This window comes from Pogona vitticeps, chromosome 8, assembly GCF_051106095.1.
Source record: "Pogona vitticeps strain Pit_001003342236 chromosome 8, PviZW2.1, whole genome shotgun sequence".
NCBI classification, from domain to species: Eukaryota; Metazoa; Chordata; class Lepidosauria; order Squamata; family Agamidae; genus Pogona; species Pogona vitticeps.
In genome coordinates, this window is record NC_135790.1 from 29,284,427 (window position 1) to 29,304,014 (window position 19,588).

The 19,588-nt window shown below is 50.5% G+C and overlaps 1 long non-coding RNA gene across 2 annotated transcripts; it reads left to right on the forward strand.

Moving 5' to 3' along the window:
* The first annotated feature begins 1,757 nt into the window (after positions 1–1,757).
* LOC140701865 (uncharacterized) lies at positions 1,758–19,082 on the forward strand. Of its 2 annotated transcripts, none has more exons than XR_013538176.1 (3): positions 1,758–1,889; positions 17,880–18,031; positions 18,829–19,082. It is a non-coding gene; the product is annotated as an uncharacterized LOC140701865 (long non-coding RNA). The 2 variants fall into 2 exon arrangements; XR_012080857.2 differs by lacking the exon at positions 1,758–1,889 and adding an exon at positions 16,596–16,718.
* Positions 19,083–19,588: the final 506 nt, after the last annotated feature.

Genomic DNA, 19,588 nt, shown 5'->3' on the forward strand with positions numbered 1-19,588 from the left:
CTGTTGTGCCACTGCCCCCCCCAACGCTTCCCCTGTTCATCTCCAGTTGGGTGAGAAACAAAACATCAGTGAAAGGAGACTAATTAAAGTTTCAATTGTTGTCATCCGTTAAATAGTACAAATTTTAATTATCCTGTGAATCGGCCCGGGTGTTCATTCCACCAGCCCCAGCCCCTCCGAGGAAAGCGAAAGTTTCTGGATGGATTTAGCCCCCACCTAAGTGTGCGTTCTGAGTGTCACCATGGGAACGGCAACAGCCCCAAAAGTTCATGCCCTAATGTGCCGGGAAGCTTGCCGTTTCCATGGTCTTGCGAAAGTGTTCGACCACATTCAGAGAAGCTGACTCTTCAAGACCTCCAAGAAAAGTCCCTCCAGGTCCCAACCTGTGTTGAAGGACTTTGCAAGGCATCCTGCCATTTCTTCCTTCCCACCTTGAAACTTCTGGCCAAAAGGGAGCTGAAGGGGTGCGTCCCTTTGAGGACGGCCCTAGAGTTCAACGAGAAAACATATATATTGTGCATGCATGGGGGAGGGGGCGTGCCTCCAGCATCTCCAGTTCCAACAGGTTAGGCTTCCTTACATTGTATTTTGGGTTCCTTTCCCCCCCCCCGCCCCCACCTCGATCATTTACTGTTGGTGTTGTTCTTGGTTTCTCTTCTTGGTTGGAATATTTTTTCCATTCTAAACTGCCCAGAGTAGTGCTTGTCCCTAAATCGGGATATATAAAAGTACACTAACTTACTTACTTACTTACTTACTTACTTACTTACTTACTTACTTACTTACTTACTTACTTACTTACTGAATGATACTTACTTACTTACTTACTTACTTACTTACTTACTTACTTACTGAATGAATGAATGAATGAATGAATGAATGAATGAATGAATGAATGAATGAATGAATGAATGAATGAATGAATGTGCTTAAAGAGTGTGCGGACTCTTGTCAATAGCAGTGCATTAAGAAGGCCTGTGATCTGACCCAGCATGTAAGATGTCTATCCCTAAAATATGTATGTCCTTGGAATGGGAAAGGACCAAAGTGCAGCAACAGGGGGATTCTGGGGGATGGAGTCCAAGAGAGCAACTCTTGTTGTGTTCTGATTTGGTAATTCACAAGGTGCTTGCTTTGGGTGAGATATAAGCAGGTAGAGACCCACACTCCTGCAGTGCCATGAACCTCTGAAGCACAACAGTGAAGAAATTCTGTTTTATGCTACCCAGTTCCTCTCCATCCTGCCCCTTTTCTGTTCTTGGCTTTTTCCTCTCCACCCATGCTTTGCTCTTTGCTCTTTGCTCTTTGTTTGGCATTTCATTTTCATAGAATGGGGGGAAATGTGGCTGAAATCCTGGATAATTTCCCCAGCCGTTGCCCTAAAAACAGTCCTGGGGTGGAGCTCTGAATGATTTCAACTCTGGCTGATATTCCTGAGCTGTGGGCCTGACTGCTAATGTAGAAAGTCCCTCCTCCCCAGATCACCATCATCAAAACATTTAAAATCCTACCCATTTCCTATTTCTGGGACTTAAAAGCATCCTGTTTCCAAAAAATGCTAGTTGGAATGGCCAATCAACTCTCACATGGAAAAATCACTAGGAAATTTGGTCAAATGTTGCATTTCTAGATCCGGCTATAATTAAGAGTAAGATCCCATTTTATAAATTGACGCAGCCTCTTGTGGCGGCAAAGTGGAGGCTTTGTGTTGTGTCTTTCCTTTCTTGAGGCAGTGGTTATAGGAATGCCCTTACGGGTGCTGCTTTTGAACTGATATATTTCCCCTGCTGGTTGTTTGATGTCTTGTGAGCTGCTGTGGGTGCCATCGAGTAGAAGAGCAGCATCCGGTGAACAGGTGAGGAGGAGGATAAAGAGGAATGAACTCACAGGTAAGAACAGGCGGCTTGGAATAAGAATAACAAGAGTTGACATAAGGCATCACCATATGGAAAAAAAACAGGTCTGTTTTTTGGCCCAGTAACTGGAGATCATACTTCTTTGGTGCGTGGCTTGTTTATGTGCTGTACAAACTGATGTTTTAAAAATGGTTGCATGATTTTATGTTAGTCACATCTGATCACTGAGAACGAGGGAGAGAGAGAGAGAGAGAGAGCAAGAGAGGGTTCCTTAAAAAGCAAAGCCCCTTTGACATGGGGTAGTTTGCAGAATGGTATCTGTTCCTCTCCTGCCACCACCATCCTAGATAGAACTGCAGAGAAAGAGGGAGCAAAGCTAAGACATGACTCAGACTGAGGAATAAAAGCTGTCTGGATCAAAATTGCGATCTGATGAGCCTGGGAGTGAATCAAAAGATAAAACTGGGAGAGATAATTCCGCTATTGTCAGCCCCAAATGGGAAGGACAGGGATTGTTTTTTTTTGCCTTTCCTTTCCTTGGCTGCCCCCCCCCCCCCCCGTTTCCTCCCAAGCACAAATATTAGGTGCAGCAACCAGAGCGACAGCCTCTCTCAAAAAGCACCTTCTGGCTCAAAGCACCCTTTGCTCCCCCTCTAGCGGCAGGAGGAAGGATGAGCCAGGCTGGGAGGAAGGAGTGCTGCGGAAGAGAGAAGCAGGACCAGCACAGATGCCACCTGGGGAAGGTGGCAGAGGGTCTCTCCCTGGCAGGCTCTGGCGGCATGTCTGCCAGCCTTCCCTGTGCCCTTGCTTTCCTTCTGTAGACCACTCTCTCGGCTGATGGATTCCCAGCCTGCCTGGATGTGAGCCTTTTCTGGCTCAGAGGTGCAGAGAAAACAAAAGCTGAAATTTGAGACCTGGGAAGGTGATGGCTTTGCAGCTGATTGGCCTGAGATCCGTCCCAACACATGCTGGGCTTCAGGAGCTGGTTGGAGAGGAGAAGGAGGGGGCAACACAGCCCAAACCCCCTGGGCTTTGGAAGATCTACAGGATGACTCTAAGTCAGCACCCTCCTGTCCAGCCTGTCACTATAAATCATCCGACAAACAGCTTTCTAAGCAAATGAAGGAGCTCAGATGGATGCCTGCCCTGCCACAGCCAGCTGGCCCCAGAGAGAAAGAGGCTGGATTTCCGGCAGTTATTGTTGAGACGCTCAAGCCAACCTCGTTATACCTGACTGGCTGAGTGCTTTGCAGGGGGGGGGGGGGTGGAAGCAAGGATCCTAGGCCATTTGTGTCCCTGGCTGGTTTCTCTGCTTCTTCAGGCAGCTCTAGCCTGGCAGTGGCCCTGAGGACAGGCTACACAGGACAACCCCTCCACAGACAACCCTTCGCTCTGCAAGGCACCCATGGGAAATGAAGGGGAGCGACTCCAGCAGAGCCTGCCTTCAAGGCCAGCCTCTGCAGGCCAACCCAAAGGCAAAAGGAGGCATCTTGAAGCAAAGGTGACAGGCGGTCCACACCTGCTCAGGAGGTCACTGGTCCTCGCTCAGGGAGGATAGTCAGCTCTTCGCCGCACTGCCAGGGAGGTGCACTGCCCATTTCATGTCTAAAGGAAAGGCAAAGACCCCTAAGAAGGGGGATCAAGAAGGCTACCGTCCTCCACAGGGAGCAGCGGCACCTGGACAGCACACTCCGCAATGTGTCACCTGAGGGCACCACTTTGCCCACTCTTTTGCAGAAAAGTTAGCCATCATGTCTGGTGTTGCACCGGGGGCCCTGCCCTCTGAGACACCCAGCTGTCCCCTTTTGTAGTACCTCTCCCTTTTCCATGAAGGGTCAGGGACCGCACACCAGCTCCCCAACTGCCACCCCATGAGACCACAGTCCACCCTTCCTTCTGTGACTACTTCTCTCCTGCAGAACGATCCCCTTTCCATCCAGAGACCTTTTGGGGGGCAGAAGTGTTTCTTGTTTCCTCGGTCGTGGGCCTCACTCTAACCACTCCTTGTGCGGTCTCCCCACTTCTCTGACCCCTCCACCATCCTTGGTGAAGCAGACCATTGAAAGCGGTGGGACAGGGCTGCTGAACCACACAAACATGTTCACTCCTTCCTCCTCCTGCTGAAGCACAGCCCCGTCCACTCGGTAGGCGGCTGGGTCCGCACAGCAAGGGGGTGTTTTGATGGACTTGACTGCATCCAGGAGACAGAATGGTCTCCAGAAGTTCATTTGAGGATAAAAATCTTAGAACGGCAGAGCTGGAAGGGACCTCATGGATCATCAAGGAGGCCCAGGGGGGAATTGAACTCCCAACCTCAGGCTTTGCAGCCAGATGCCTTAAACCACGGAGCTGTTTCTGGAATGGTGTACAACACACGGCCATGCCAATTGGGCACAATCAGGGTTTCTCTCTCTTCCAACATCCCGCGGTCGCCCTCCTCCTCCAGGAGGAATTCCCAGACATTCCGTTCAAGGAATGGGGTGCCTTCCAGTGACAAGATTCTAGGATTTCCCTCCTTAGGAGGAAAAAGTGGGATCTTTTCCATTTCTAACCAAGCAGCGCTTCCTGGACGCTTTGATGCTCTATTAACTAATCTTGGCCTCTCGAGAAATTTATTATGTTTAAACCGGTGCCATCAAATCTCTCAGTAGCATCAGGAAATAAATTAAAGAGTGGCCAAAGATACTCGGATCCTCTCTACGATGGCTGGCTGGCTGCGGTGAAGGGCTGGAGGTTTTGAACCTCCTGCAAATGGGAAATTAGGAATTAATAAAGCAGAAAAGCAATGAACTCAGTCCATACCCTCTTAGCACTCTAAGGAGCTGGAGAAGGAGAGAAATGGAGGCCTGGAGGGAGGGCTTCTCTCCAGCACACCAGCAAAGATCCCAGTGGCCGGTCTTCTTTGTCTAGGGCCATGATTCTCCAGCCAGGTGCAAGGTGCTCTTTTATATGTTATGTTGTAAGCCGCCTAGAGTGTTCGCGACAAACAGATAGGCGGGGTATAAATGGAATGAATGAATGAATGAATGAATGAATGAATGAATGAATGAATGAATGAATGAATGAATGAATGAATAAATAAATAAATAAATAAATAAATAAATAAATAAATAAATAAATAAATAAATAAATAAATAAATAAATAAATAAATAAAAAGGTGTTCCAGCTGGAATCTCAGCCAAGGAGCCCCTTCTTGGGAAAGGCTGCAGTTCTTTCTTAGCATCTCCCTGTTGTGCCCTAAAGGTCCGAAGTTCAGTCTGCGCCATTCCTCATCAAAGCAGGCGAAGGGATAAAAACACTTTCCTCTGTGTGAGCACCTGGACAGCTCCTGCCACACAGACCATAGCCAGGTAGGGCAATTATAGGGTTCCAGGCGTCAAGGCAGATTTCAACATATTAACAAGCATCCTCCTTCTCTGTGACCATGCGGGGGGGGGGGTGGGAGGAAGAAGAAGAAGGGGGAAATGTTGCCTCAATAATGGATTTGTTTGCAAGTGCTTCCCACCACTGAAAGGTGCTTTAATTCTAACTAAACCCCCTCCAGTATTGTCCATCTGCACCCACCTCTTTAATTCTGCCTTGCACTAGCAGACCTGGGGGAAGTGGGGGTGGAGAGCTGTTTCCATCATGTGACAACAGGCCCAAGAGAGCAGAGTGAGTTACAGGAGAGGGGGGGACACTCATTTCTGAGCCCTCCGTGAGCAACACCCCAGCCAGTGGTTCTATAAAGATGGCATCACAGTCTACTTGACCTTTTACAGGGCAAGGGGGACAGCACCATCCAAAATAAATACCTGACTCCTGGGGGGGGGGGTGTTGTATATGCCTATAATTCTTATTGTTGCTTATTAGATGCTTATTTTGGGTGCTTTGTGTCTCGGATATGACAGAAACAACTGAAATATGCCACACAACCAACCCTTAGCATATTCGATCTGATTTACTGCAATGCCAGGGAATGTCCACAAACATTCTCTCTGACTGCTTGTTGAAAGTCCTGCGTTCAGCCCTGGGCACTGTCCGTTAAAAGGATCTCAGCCAGAGACACTGAGGAGCAGAAGGCAGAAGAAGGTACCCTAAGGCAGCTACCTAAGGAATGCACCGGGGGGGGGGGGGGAACCACCCAGGAATCAGCGAAGCTCTTGCTCAGAAGCAGAATATGGCTGATCATCAAGCAATGGTGAGCCTGGCAAGGGGGGGGGGCTTGTTTTCCTCGGTTGTAACACGTTCCACTGTGCATTCTCGGGTGAATTAATGAGCAAGAAAAATTTAGCACAAATAGATGTAAATAACTCCTTCGCAGCACGATTTACCTTCAGCCTGCAGGTAGCTGCAGGAGGCCGTAAAAGTTAAATGTGCCTGGATTTAAAGAGGAGGGCTGGTTTTACAGTCAATAATAGCATTGCCAGCTGGGAGTTCCCAGCGAGGAAGAGGCGCCTGAAAGGAGTCGCCTTTGGCTTCAACACGGCATTGTGTGGTCCCCAATGTGCTTGCATGAAATTAAGAGGTGGGAAAACATACCTGATGCAGGGAGCGAGAACTGCTCTGCTCCGTCAAAGGGCAGCAAAGTGACCTCCTCCTCCGTTCCATGAATCACTTCGCTCCCTCTTCCCACGGATTGCCCCGCAATATTTACTGTATTGCTCCCGTATGGAGTCAGCTGGGTTGGCAGGTGGGAGAATCCTTGCCAGGAGCCACCACCTGGCCCATCCCTGCACAGCCCAATCCATCTGTGTCTTTTCATTTCATCCGGTTCACAACAGACCAGTGGTGTCCATCCATGAGCCGCTGACTTTTGAAATTAAACATTAGATGTGGTTCTGACAGTGGGGGGGGGGGAGCGATGAAACATGCCCACGCGGAGGTGCATTTCCATCCTGTGAGATGGGATGCCTGTGGCCAGCTCTCCCATTGTTGCTGAGGGGGAGGATCATTCCTCCCCACCCTTGGGAAGTCTGCGGGTTGGCCAAGAACATCTGGCTGACATTCATCTCAAACACCACCAACAAGAGGAGTCTTGTTTGAAGCCTCCTTTTGGGGGGGGGAACAGTTCACAGAACGTGGAGCAGAAGTGGGCAACTCATGGGCAGCTCTGGGGGCCTTGCTTCTCCCTCCCCCGCTCACCCCAAAAATCCCATCCTTTTTTCAATGAGTCATATTTTGCTCTTTATCTCAGAAGTGGCCATGTGGTCACCAAGGCTGGTTTTGCAGCTTCTAGCCCTCCCTCCACCTCTCCAATCAATCAATCAGTCAGTCAGTCAGTCAGTTGGCAACTGGCAGTTCTGGGAAGCATCCAAGAGTCTGGACCTTTAGATCATTCTTGGGCAGGCGAACAACTTCATCTATCCATTTTTCAAAACCAGAGGTGGATTTCTATCCTCTCCCTCTTGGTTGGTGGGCTGGCTTCTTTCTCTGTTGAGTTTTTGCCAGCAGTTCTTACCACAAGAAAGTTGGTCGTCCCTGGCCAGTGGTCAGACTAAGGGAGAAAATGCCCTTCTTCACGGTGAGGGCTTGTTGAGCGTAGAAGGGGACTGGCTTGGGTGGGTCTGCAGAGCCCTTCTTGACCCCTGGAATCCTTGGGAGGCTGCAGAGACCTGAAGGTGAGCAAAGACACAAAACGCCCACCTAGGATTAAGGGCCGGTTGAAGAACATGCCTCTTCTCTGACATAAACACATCATGCCAATTGGGAGCTCAGCCTAATTAAAGGGTGAACGGCTGCCCCTGGAAGCTTCCATGAGTAACCACCTACTTTTTTGACTGAGGAAAGCCAGGTTTTGGGGGGGGGGTCAGGGTCCTATGGAGGGGGGGGAGTTTCATGGCCGCTGTGAAGTGCAGAACAGTGTGCTTTTCCTAACGGTCCAGACAGAACCTTTGAGTTGGACAGCCCTAAAAAGTCAAAAGTAACTGCGAGGTTTTGGCTGTGGGCTCCAGGATGCTCTGGACCAGCTTCTGGGCCAGGGACGTGGGAAGGAATCTTAAGCTCATTTGGGGTGGGGGGGGGAATGATTGGCAGATGCTCTGGTGCCAGCCTGGGATCTCACACAAAGGGCTTGGGTCTTTCTGCTGCTTGATTTAATTACAACCGGCAGATAGCATATTTAGAGACAAGTAATTATTCAGAGGGGGGTGGATAATTTTGGAGGGTGTTTCAAGTTGGCAGCAGGAACCTGTGGGGTGGCTGCTCTGATCCTGATTATCACAGCCCCAGCCCCTTTGGAGGCTGGCATGTTTCCAGGGGCTCAGAGAAGCCACCCGGGGAGCGGGTAATGTACCACACTAAGCTTCCCCACTCCCCTGCCAGCTGGCACTCAGACGGGTGGGCACCCCAGGTGAGAAGGCACCCCAGGCCAGGGACCTTAGGTGCCACCGTGCCATAACCATCTTTCTGGCCCTCACCACTTCTTGCACGTACACCCAAGGCTCCTGTGCGCGCAGACCAACGAGCAGCCTGCAGGCGTTCAATGTCCAGGAGCACCGTATGCTTTTTAAAACGTTGCCGATCCAGTTTTAGCAGCAGCTCTTCCTTCACTTGGCCAAAACAAAGCACAAAACACTGACATTCCGCGCTGCACATTTTAAACCAGATGCTTTGCCTCATTCCGACCCAAACTGGAGCCTGGTTGTTAAAGTTCTGGAACCGGTGTTTAACAGATACTCTGCAATATCAGTGGTGAATCAACGCCGCCTGCCCCCATTACAGCACCCAGCAGGCAGAGCATTTTGCCGCTGTGTCCGGGGGATCCCACCACTGCGCTTTTTATGGCAGCAACACTACTTGTAACTTCCTGATGCGGTCCGGGGGGGGGGGGGGACACACGGTTTCCATCAATGGCCTCCATGGCCTCGAATCTGGGCTGTGACCTACATCTCCTCATTCAGGATTTACAGAAAGCATCCATGCCAGGCTGCAAGTTGGAAGCTTTCCCTCTTTTGAAAACAATAACTGGGGGGGGGGGGCAGGGCGAGAGAGCTGAGAACCGGCCAGGATGATTCATCATGCCATTCCTAACGAGGGGGGGGCTGCTGCTTTCAGCCACTCTTTTCACAGCCTCGGTTCTCCTTGCGCTTGAATTTATAACATCCTCCATCTTGTCCTTAGCGGATTCCCGAAAAGCACTTTTGCAAAACCCCATCCCACAAACCAATATGAAAACCAAAGAATTTCAATCAGATTTCTGAATAAGCTCCAAACAGTTGTGTGGGCAGCTGTTGCTCCCTTGGCGTTCGCCTTTGCATGCTTCAGCAGAGGGTTTGCCGCGTCTATTTACCACATCTAAGACTGATTTCCTGCTTTTCAGCTGCTTTGAAGATAATTGAAGGTAGCTGCATTGTCTGCCTGCGAATGTTGCCATAAAGGGGGGGGGGGGGGGTTGGAGAGAGAGAGAGAGAAAGAGAGAGAGACAACAACGGCCGATGCTAAAATCAATGCTCCTTCGTTAATGCTGTCCCTCCATCGGTGTCGAACACCATGTAACAAAGGCCCACAATGACTGGATCAGCAAATTGTCACATGCGGACTACTGTGCTAATCACAGGAGGCCCCAGGAATGAACCCGAGTCCTTTTGATAATGTGAAGCGTCTTGAATTGTTCAGTCCAAATTAAATATTTAATAGGAAATTTTGCAAATTTGGCATTTTTCCTCCGTCCAATTAGACGGGAGTGAGCATTGTGCTGCCCCGGCGAGATCCGCTTGCCAGCCGCCAAGGGTCCCCGTGGCAAATCCCTCCCCCCTCTCCACAGTCCCCCCCTCTGTGGGAGGGGAGAAGGCAGGAGGGCAGCAGGGGAGGGCAGAGAGCGGCTCTTCCCAGCATAGAAATGGAGAGGCAGCAGGCGGACCCTGCAGCGCCTGGGTCTCTGCGTTTCATGCCGCACCGTCCCAAAAAGAGGAGCATCACATTCCCCAGTTCTCCATGTGCAGGAGCATGGAAACTACCTGATGTTAGGCATTGCACAGCCAGCTTACAGGATCCTTTCCTTGCCCAGGTTGGACTTCACTGTGGCCTTCTGGTGGACTCCCCATCCATGTCTCAAATGGCCTCGACTCTGCTTAGCTTTCGATGCTGGTCCAGGTCGGCAAGCAGACTTGTCAGCAGAGCAGAGCGGAGAGTCTCGACGGAAGAAGCTAGGTGATGGGCCTGCCTTCCTACCCAGATATCAAGACTGAGGCCCCTTCTCCGGGGACCCTTTTCACATAGAAATCCACACCCTGACTTTCACACACAGTCCACCCTCAGTGGCTACGCCAGCAGGAGGCTGCCCTCTGGCCTGCACATCCCTCACGGTACACTGCTGGAGGCCAGCCAAGCCTGGGAGTGCAAAGATCTGGCCGAAGACTCTGGCGGTGGAAGGCGCACGCAGGAGAACTCCTCCTCCCCCCCCCATTCCTTTTTGCTCCTGCTTCTGTCGGCAGGGAGGGAAGCGAGGAGCAGAGACGTTCCCCCGGGGACCCTGGAGTGGGTGGCTGTTCCCTGGAGAGACCTGCGGGTGCCACGGCTGGCAGCCGGGAGACGGGTTGGCGTGGAAGGCTGTCTAGCAGATGAATCAACCAGACAGGCAAGAATTTGGAGGCTGGGAGAGGGCCGCCGTCTCCCACTCAGCCACCCACTGTCCATCGAGCAGAAAGGGATGCCCACGGGGACCTGAGCTGCCAACAGAGACGGCACGGCTCGGGGCCGGCGGGAGGAGAGGAGGGGAGGAAATGTCAGCGTGGAAATAGATTGGATGGTGACACTGTGAATAAAACAAGTGACCCTGCTGTGAAGGTAGAACAGGTGTGTGTGGGTGCAGATGTGTTGGTATTTTATTCAAAGACCATTGATTTCCTTGTCTCTCCTGCGCTCCTGCCTAGCTGCCCTGGCCTGCAGAGGTGGCAGGAGTGGATCCGTGGGGGGGGGGGGGGAAGCCGTGTGCCTCAGACCCAGCATCTCCAAATAGGGAGAGTGAGCGGAAGCCATCTTGCAGAACAAGGAGACTTGTGGTCTCGGGTGACACACATGTGACCGTACAATCACCTCTTTTCCCTTCACAGTCTTTCTGTCCTGGTGCATCTGACGACCTTCCCGTCATCTCCTCTCCACTTACATGGTGGAGGAATCTCCAGGGCCAGCCTTGCAGACATTGCTTTCTTGGTCTCAAATCCCAGAATCCCCCAACCAGTATTCTGTGGAATTCTGGGAGCTGTGGTATGAAAAGGCCTGGGTCACTTTTTCAAACGCTTCTGTGGAGTTTGGCATGCATGTACCTGCTCTGACTCCAGGCTCATGGCGGCCACGATGAGACCCGTTCTGATGAACAGGCCTGCCTTTCCAGTCTTTCGGAAGGTGTGTGGGAGGGGGGAGCCAGTTGAATGGACCAGTTGGCAGTCTTTCCCACTGGCCGCTGGGCAGCCTTCAAAGGTGAACAACGAGCCCAGTAAAAACGGGCTTGCTCTTCATAAAGACACTGGGGTCAACCATTAAGAAGCCAAGTAGCCATCAAGGCCGGCTCATAAACAGGCCGGTGCCCTGTGATTCTCCATCATGCTTTGGTGAAATAATGACTTTTCATTGCTTTTGCAATAAAGTTTATGGTAGCGATCAAAAGATAAAGTTGCATGGAGGAAGGAGCAGTCATTGAAAAGATAATCACACCAAAGGCTTGATGAACCGAGAGCTCTGAGACACTTCAAGCAGGTGTGACCAGTGTAAAGCTCTGTGGTTTCGGTCCCTGGCTGCGGAGCCAGAGGTTGGCAGTTCGATTCCCCCACTGGGACTCCTGGGAGAAGAGCCAGCCTGGGTGGCCTTGGGGGCAAAAGCTGCACATTCCCAAGACACCCCCAGAAGAAGGGAAGGGGAAACCATGTCTGTATACTCACTATCTTGAACGCCCTGGAAAGAGTCGCCATTAGTCAAAACCATCTTGATGGCACATCATTATTATTGTTGTTATTGTTCTGATTATTGTTACTCCTGCTAATGCTACTGCTACTACTATATCCATAGGCGATGGACCTGTGTGAGGCAGCATGCAAACATGTGCAGGGTTAAGGACAGAAGAAAATGTTTGCTGCATTTTCCCTACCGCTCGCCCATCTCTCACATGCACCGTGTCTTCCTGGCCAGGCTCTCTCCCACCTGTCTTCTTCTGCAGCCTTCTCTCTCTCTCTCTCTCTCTCTCTCTCTCTCTCTCTCTCTCTGCCTCTGCCTCCCTCCCTCCCTCCCTCCCTCCCTGCCGCACACAGTCACTCTTAAAACATTAAAGGCTTCTTCGGAGTTTCTTTGGCTCCAATGGGTTTCGCTGCATAATTTACAAAGAGTGCTCAATTCATCTCTGATTCTTGGGGCCTTTTAGGAATACAATTAGCCTTCGCACCATTTTTGTACTCTCTAAATCTTTTAATTTAGTCATACGAGGACAACCGTGTAACTGTCAGGACCAGGCATGTACAAATTGGGAAGGGTTCGGGTCAGACTCCGCTATAATTAAATGTGTCTGCCCCAGGGCTCAAGGGCCTTCTGCGCATGATGAGGTGTCTCTCCAGAACAGAGAGTTCAGCTGCACAAACAGGAGGTGCCCTTCCTTCCACCACTTCCAGCTACATGCTTTCAGGGGGGAAAAACATGTCCTCAAAACCACGCACCCCTCAAGATGCCTGATTCTTTGCCCACCCTTTTATTTTCAGGACCCACTAAATCTGCTGGTGAATCCGTCCCTTGGTGAGCAATGGGGAAATCGAGCAGCACCTTGGCCAGACAAGATTTTGGGAGACACCCAGGCGCAGTCCGTGTGGCCTCCGGGCGCAGGCCAGACGGTTCTTGGTGCGGATGGGAATGCCTGCTAAGAGGGCAAACAGAGCAGCATTTTGGGGTCAGGGGGACTTCTGGACTACAACTCCCATGTTGGCTGAGGGATTCTGGAAGTTGTATTCCAAAACAATTGACTTCTCGAAGCTCGGCCCCAGGTGGCCATTGGGGAGAGGGCTTAAATCATCTACCCAGCCCCAAATCAATCTTATGAACCCTGAAGGCCCTCTAGCTTCTCAACTAGGTCATGAGTGAGGGGTGTTTGCCGTGACTTTAGATAGCGATGGAGAAGCTGTAGCTCTCCAAACACAGTGGTCTACAAATGCGACCCGTGAGCGAGTTGTCATGACCTTTAATCATTCTATAATGATGATTAAAGTTCCTCTCCCTCCTTTCTATTTCTTAAACAATGATGATGATGATGATGATGATGATGATGATGATGATGATGATGATCTAATTTCATCACCCAAGTTTTTCATCCGTGGAGTTCCGCTCCAGCCTGCTCTTGTCTTCCCATTTATTTGACCTCAGAAGATCAGCTGCAACAGTCGTAACAGTCTGTACCTCTCATTTCTCATTTCATGGCTGCAATGTTCCTTCTGCATTTTATGAGTATTTTAATTTCTCGGTCTTTGTTCGTTTGCTTTAATATCTTCTCATTGGTCACCTTCTGGATCTGAGACATTCTTAGCATCCTGCAGTAAAAAAAAAACAACGAAATTTCATATGCTTCTGTCTTTTTCACAGTAATTAATAATGATGTGCTGTCAAGTCCATCCCAAGTGACCTTTTCCAGGATTCTCTGGGTGCACAGAACTCAGGAGCGGTTGACTGTCCCCTTGTTCTGGGGCTCATGCTGGAACTTTGCAGCTTGCCCAAGGCCACACAGGCTGGCTCTTCATAACTAACATACGTTGCTTGGCCTAAGCACCACAATCCCATGCAAACAGCAGAACCAAAGATGCATCACAATGTGCAACAGGCCTCCCCAAAGCCACTTTTTTAGCTTTACCGCAAGATTTTATTTCCTGAGAACAGGCTTCAGCGCAATAGCTGTGTGAAGCGTGTCTGAGCACACGTGGCAGAAGAAAGAGAAAAGAATCACAGCACTTTGAAGAGGGACAGCTTCATTTCTGTGTAAAGGAGCAGACCACAGAAAGACTATTATGGGGTGGGCAGGATGGCTGGGCTGGGCAGGCTCCCAAGCGCTCTCTCATCTGTTGATTCCAACTTTACAAAGACCTCCCCGAGGGGGCACATCCTGGCCCTCTCTCCCCACGCATTTTAAAAACGCCACTAGGGGATTGAAAAGCAACCTCTGCAGCAGCCCTTCGTGAACCCAAAGTTACCTTGACAAACGTCTGGAAACCTTTTAAACAAACGGCGACCGGCTCCTCAAAGCCCTCCTAAGCGCCTCATCTTGAATCATATTTCCGAGTGCCAGTTCATGTGCAAAAAAAGAGAGGCCACCTTAAACCAGGCCAGCGGCAACCTTCAAAGCCCACGGCGGCCCGCACTTCAAATGTTGCTCCTCACTTCTGCTCCAACGGAGGCCCTCTCACATTTGCTTAGTTTAAAAGACAGCTTCCCGGGGGGGACCCTCTTTGGATTCCACTGCCCTTTCCACAGGCTGCAGATAAACATTTCAGTCAAGGTTCAGCAAAGATTTCTCCAAAGAGCTGTGATTAAAGCCTAACCTTTTCTGCAGCACCCATTAACTCCTGGTGTCTCTGCAGCGAGCCCTCCTCACCTGGGCAGAGACCGAGGCATTGGGCCCCCTGGGGTCTACAGGTGGGAAGGCTCCCATCCCCTCGTGTTGACTTTGACTTTGGCCAAGACACTGTGGGCTTGGATTTATCTGCCCAGACGACTCCTGCGGGAAGAGGGCTCATCTTTGTTATTTATAAACCCGGAATGGAGTATGTAAATATTCCAGCATTCAATATTTATGAAGCGCTGGCTGCAGTGGCCCTGCTGTAAAATGTGACAGGAAGCGGAAGAAGACCAGCAGAGTTCCAACACAAGAGTCTGCAGCCGCATCCGGCAAGATGCAAAGCTCCAGAGAACTCTAGCTAGTGCTGAGGCCCCACACAATAGCGAGGAAGGAGACACTGTATGCAAGGATAAGCCAAACCCATCCGTTTCCAGTCCCAAGCTTTTTCCCTGACGAAGCTCTGCAATTCTGCCACAGGAGCAGACAGACGCTTCTCTGTTCTGGATGCCCTTGTTTTCTGTAGCAAGGTGCTCCTGCTGGCTGGGAGATATCAGAGGAGATGGAAGGTCTGCAACTGAAAGTCTACACGGGATCTGCTCTGGTCCTGCTTGGGATGCGGGAGGTGCCCGAGAAGTTCCTTGTCTCCATTCATTGGGGCTGGGTTGCCAGGATAAGCCCTTGACCATGGAGAGTGAGGCACAGAGTGCCTCTCCTCCAGCCAAGGTGTCTGTGCTTAGCATGTGGGTGTCTGTGGGTATCTAACACTCCACAAACATATGCAGCAACCACAAAGGGCCTGGCTGACTGTCGAGAAAAGTGCAAGCAGCTTGTCCAACATTTTGAAGTCCTTTGACCAAACAGCCAGCCTCCCAGTGCGAGGTCACCCATGCAATTTGTGCAGGTGTGCGAACTGCACCATTTTGAGCAAAGGCTGGCCCATTTTGTGCAAAACTAAAGAAAAGTGATTTTGCACAAAACAGACTTGCAAATGCAAGGTGCTGGTGGGGGAAAGGGGAAATTCCTCACCATCCCAGGAGCAGGAGCAGCCCTGCTTCCTTCTCCAGGAGCTGAGCTTCTCGTGTGAAAGCAGGCGGGCACAGCAGGGGAGAAGGCAGGTCAGCAACCTCAAGAAGTAATGGTTGTTTGTGTGATTGCTGTGAGGAGGGCCTTGCAGGGGAAGCTCATGGCTCACACAAGGGGTATGCCAGCTCCCCACTCCCGTCTGGAGCTGCCTCGGGCTCCTTAGTTTTCCTGGCTTCCGGCAGGCAAAGCACCAGAGGAATCTCAGGAGGCGAAGAGCTGTAGAGCTTGTCATTTGACAGGAACATCTCCAGACCAGGGGATCCGTGACTCTCTCTCCTCCTCCTCCTCCTAATGTATTTCTCCTGTGTTTCAAATCACAGTAAGGAAAAGGCTGTCATACAATGGAAAACAGCAGCAGTTCAATAAAGCCACCTGCACGGCCCAAACGTGGGAGCCCTTGTATATGAAGCCAAGTCAGGCCCCAGAGGTGGGGGGGGGGGAGGCCTGATCCCTGTAAGTCGCAGTCCCATCATTATGGATTTTCCCAGAAAAGCTCCCCTGAATTCAGGCCACCTGAATCAAGGCTGGGAATTGATCCTTTCTCACGCCTGCTGTTTCGCCGCGCTAAAAGCAAGATTGATTGTAAGTTTATGTTGTAAAAACGCATCATTATTTCAGCACATTAATGCTGCGCTTTTCGGTGCAAATTGATGTTATTTTTATGATGTTGTTTATGGGCTTGAATAATTGGATTGATTCTTAATTTCAAAGGCTCTGCTGGAAACTGTGGAGAGGAGGCAATGTAAGGCATGGCACCGTTTCAGGAGACCCGTCAAAGCCTCTGCGGAGGAAAGGTTCTAGGGGGCAAAAGGGGGCTGCCCTCTGGACGGACTCAAGCTCCAAGCTGCCTTCGAAAAGAAGAAGAACGGTTCCCTTTGGGAATATCGCTCCCAAGAATCACACGCATACACAGAGAGAGACCAAAGGATGCTGGGCGTTGCCATTGCCAAAGGAACTTCCCAACAGAGCAAGAGACCTTGGGATGGATGGCTCCTGTCCCACCCTCCATAGCATGCAGCCTGGAGCACTTCCTTGAGTGAGCTGTCGTTGCTTTGCCTGCACAGGAATGCCCCTCCTCTAGCAAAGGGGGAAGCCAAGAACGGACCGACCTTCCCTCTTGTCCCTCCCAACACTCAGCTACATACTTCTCAAGAAGCAAAAGGGCAGGGTGACGAGACACCCTCTCTCTCCCCTAGAGGTGGTCTCTGCTCGAGGCAGGGGTGGGCTTGATGAACACCTTAGAGCACGGAGCTCCGTGAATTGAGGAACCGAGGAGGTGAGAGATCTTGGTACAAACTGGGGAACCTGATCTGAACCCCAGAGAGCCGATGAGGAGGTACCATGTTCATCTCAAGGTTCTGTTGAAGGTGGCCGCCAGTTTGCACGGTGGTTCATATCTACATGCATGAAAATTAGAAAAAAGTTCAAACAGCATTCCCAGTGCATCTCAGTGAGAGGGGGAAACTGAGCACTTGGTGGGTTGCTCTCCGTGGAGGATGGTCAACTTCCAGGTCCCTGACCTCCCTCCTTCTGATCCCTTAGTCAAAATCTTGTTGGAAAAACACCCTCTGAGGGAGGACGGCTGCCGGAGCAATTCTGTCATACCGTCACTTATGCAACCAGGGGTGAACGGGTGCAAGACAGGCCGATGGCAAACCATCTCCTGCTGTGCAATTATCCTTACACAATCATGCAACATGACAAGATGGTGGCTTTTAGCCTTCAATTGGATTTGGAGAAGGCTGTCCCATAAACGGAGGACCCCTTGAAAAGGGAGAGGAGGGGCTTTGGTAGCCCTTAAAAATGGGGAGTCCTTCAGAGAGGCCATGCTGCTCCTCTGCCAGAGAGGTTCACAAACACAGATGATGCCGCTGCCTCCCTTCAGGGTGTCCTTTGCAAACGATTCCCTGAGAGATTCGCCTCAGTGCAGAACCAGCCAGTGATTCGGAAAGGCGGCCCTCTTCCAAAGTCTGGCTGCAGGGCGCTGGCGTGTGGATGAAGGAAAAGCTAGAACAACAAAGGGAACGTCTTTGCAGGGAGCGTTGCTTCCTTTCTGTGGAACACTGAAGTCCAGGATTAGACCTTCCCCTGCTCTGCCTGTCATCAGCCTCCCTGTCAGAGCAGCAAAAAGACCAGGGGAAGCGGTCAGGATCGCCAACGCCTCCGTTGCCATGGCAAGCCGGATGCCCAGGGCCAAAACACAGGCCGATATCCCAGGTGTCACAGCAGCCATGGCGCAGAGGGGACGGGCGCCCGGGTGGAGTGGCTAGAGCGGGTGAGCGGGCTGTCTCCAGATCCGTTTAGGTGGCAGACCAGGTAAAGGGGCTGCACTTGTTCAGCAATCCAGGTGCAACATAAAAACATCCACACTGGCTTCAGCTTGCAGGCAACATCTTCAATGTTATATTCTCCTATTTCCTGTTTTTCCCATTTACAGAAGCTGTTGGGTTTCGTTATGCCTTGTCTGGCACGTGCTTCCTCCCAACGCCAGGGCCGTGTCCCCATGAAACATCCTCCACCAGTGGTTCTTATCTGAGGTCTTCCAACTATTTAGGTCTTCACCTCCCAGAAAACTCAGCACAGCCAACGGTAAGAGACTACAGGAGCTGAGGACTAGTAAATGCTCACTAACTTTTAGCTAAGTTGTTAATCCTTTTTTTCATACTAATTTCCCTGGTTGATGCCCTTCCTTACCTTGCATGCTTTCTGCAATTTAGGCTGGTCATGAGTACCAATGGCAACACTTTCTTAATAGAAGTTGCTTTGCCATGATTATTTTTGTACTCATGGTTTCCTGGCTGGAAATTCTATTTTACTTTTTATTATTATTTCCAGCAGGTGGTTGTTGAGGGGTCTTTATATGTGTGTGTTTTTAAGCCCTTTTGTCCATTGTTAAGATTGAAAACCAGCTGAGTCACATTTTAATAACCAACAGCACATTGCAACTCATCAAGCAAAAGATGTCAGATGCTAACTGCTGTTACATGCTTGCTGCCGTATTGCCATAAAATGCCCAATGCTCCCATGTTGCCAACAGTCAAACGCCATCCAGAATAAACACTGGAAATTCCATGTTATGCTCTCATTCAGCATTTATGCCTTGGTTTTCTTATGTGAAAGAAAAATAACCATAACAGCTTGATTATGCTCTCTGTCATATTTTCCCACTTAAGAAGCTAAGCAGAGTTAGACATGGTGAACACTTGGATGGGAGACCACCAGGGAATTTGACTGACCTAAAAAAGAACCCAGGACAGCCTTTGCTGCCAATCAGAGTTGGCGATGCTGGGCTAGAGAGAGCGAAGACCCAGGACAGGAGGAAACAGCTTCCCCCTGTTCAGACCTGCTTTGTCATATTGCTTCCTTTGCTGTCTGTGTTCTTCTAGATTCTCAGCCCGGGAGGCCCAAAACAGCAAAAGAAACCAAGGGGATGGATTAAACCTCCACCTCTATGGAGACCGCCTGGAGGCTCCTGGATGCCTGCAGAATCTGGAATTTGGGAAGACCTTCTAAACCAGCAGCTGTTCTTAGCTACCGCCTTCTACCCTGTGTGGATTCGCCTGAGCTGCTTGGTGATCAAGAATTTATTTTATCAGACAAAACCAAAAGGAAAAATTAAAAAATAAAGAAGAAAAAGGTTGTGTTGGTGACAAAGCACCTTTAGGGATAGTGGGGAGGGGGGGTCTTTGGCCATTTCTCTGGCCTCTTTCTTTGGGATTCTCCTTGCACAGCTCTCCTTGCGGAATCGCCAAATATGAAAAGCGAACCCCTCTTGGCTCTCACTGGAGAGTCTGGGGGGGGTTGTTGTTTCCCCCTCATTACTTCCTCTGCCCACTCCCCTCGGAGAGATGACAGCCACCGAGCATGAGAGATGTGGCCTCTTTCCTGGAGAACTTTGTTAGCGGGCCACTTAAATCATTCTAATTACTCCAGAAACACGCCATTAACTTTTCTGCTTGGGGTCTGTACTGAGGAAGACCCCTGCCTGTCTGCCTCTTGGATCTGAAAGCTGTTGCAGGAATGATGTGTCTGGAGCGGAGGGGCGGACGGGATGGGCTGGGGGGGGGGAAGGCTCGGTGGCTGCAGCTGCTGAAGCCAAAATGGGCGAGGGACCCGGCAGAGAAATGTGACATTAGGAATTCAGAT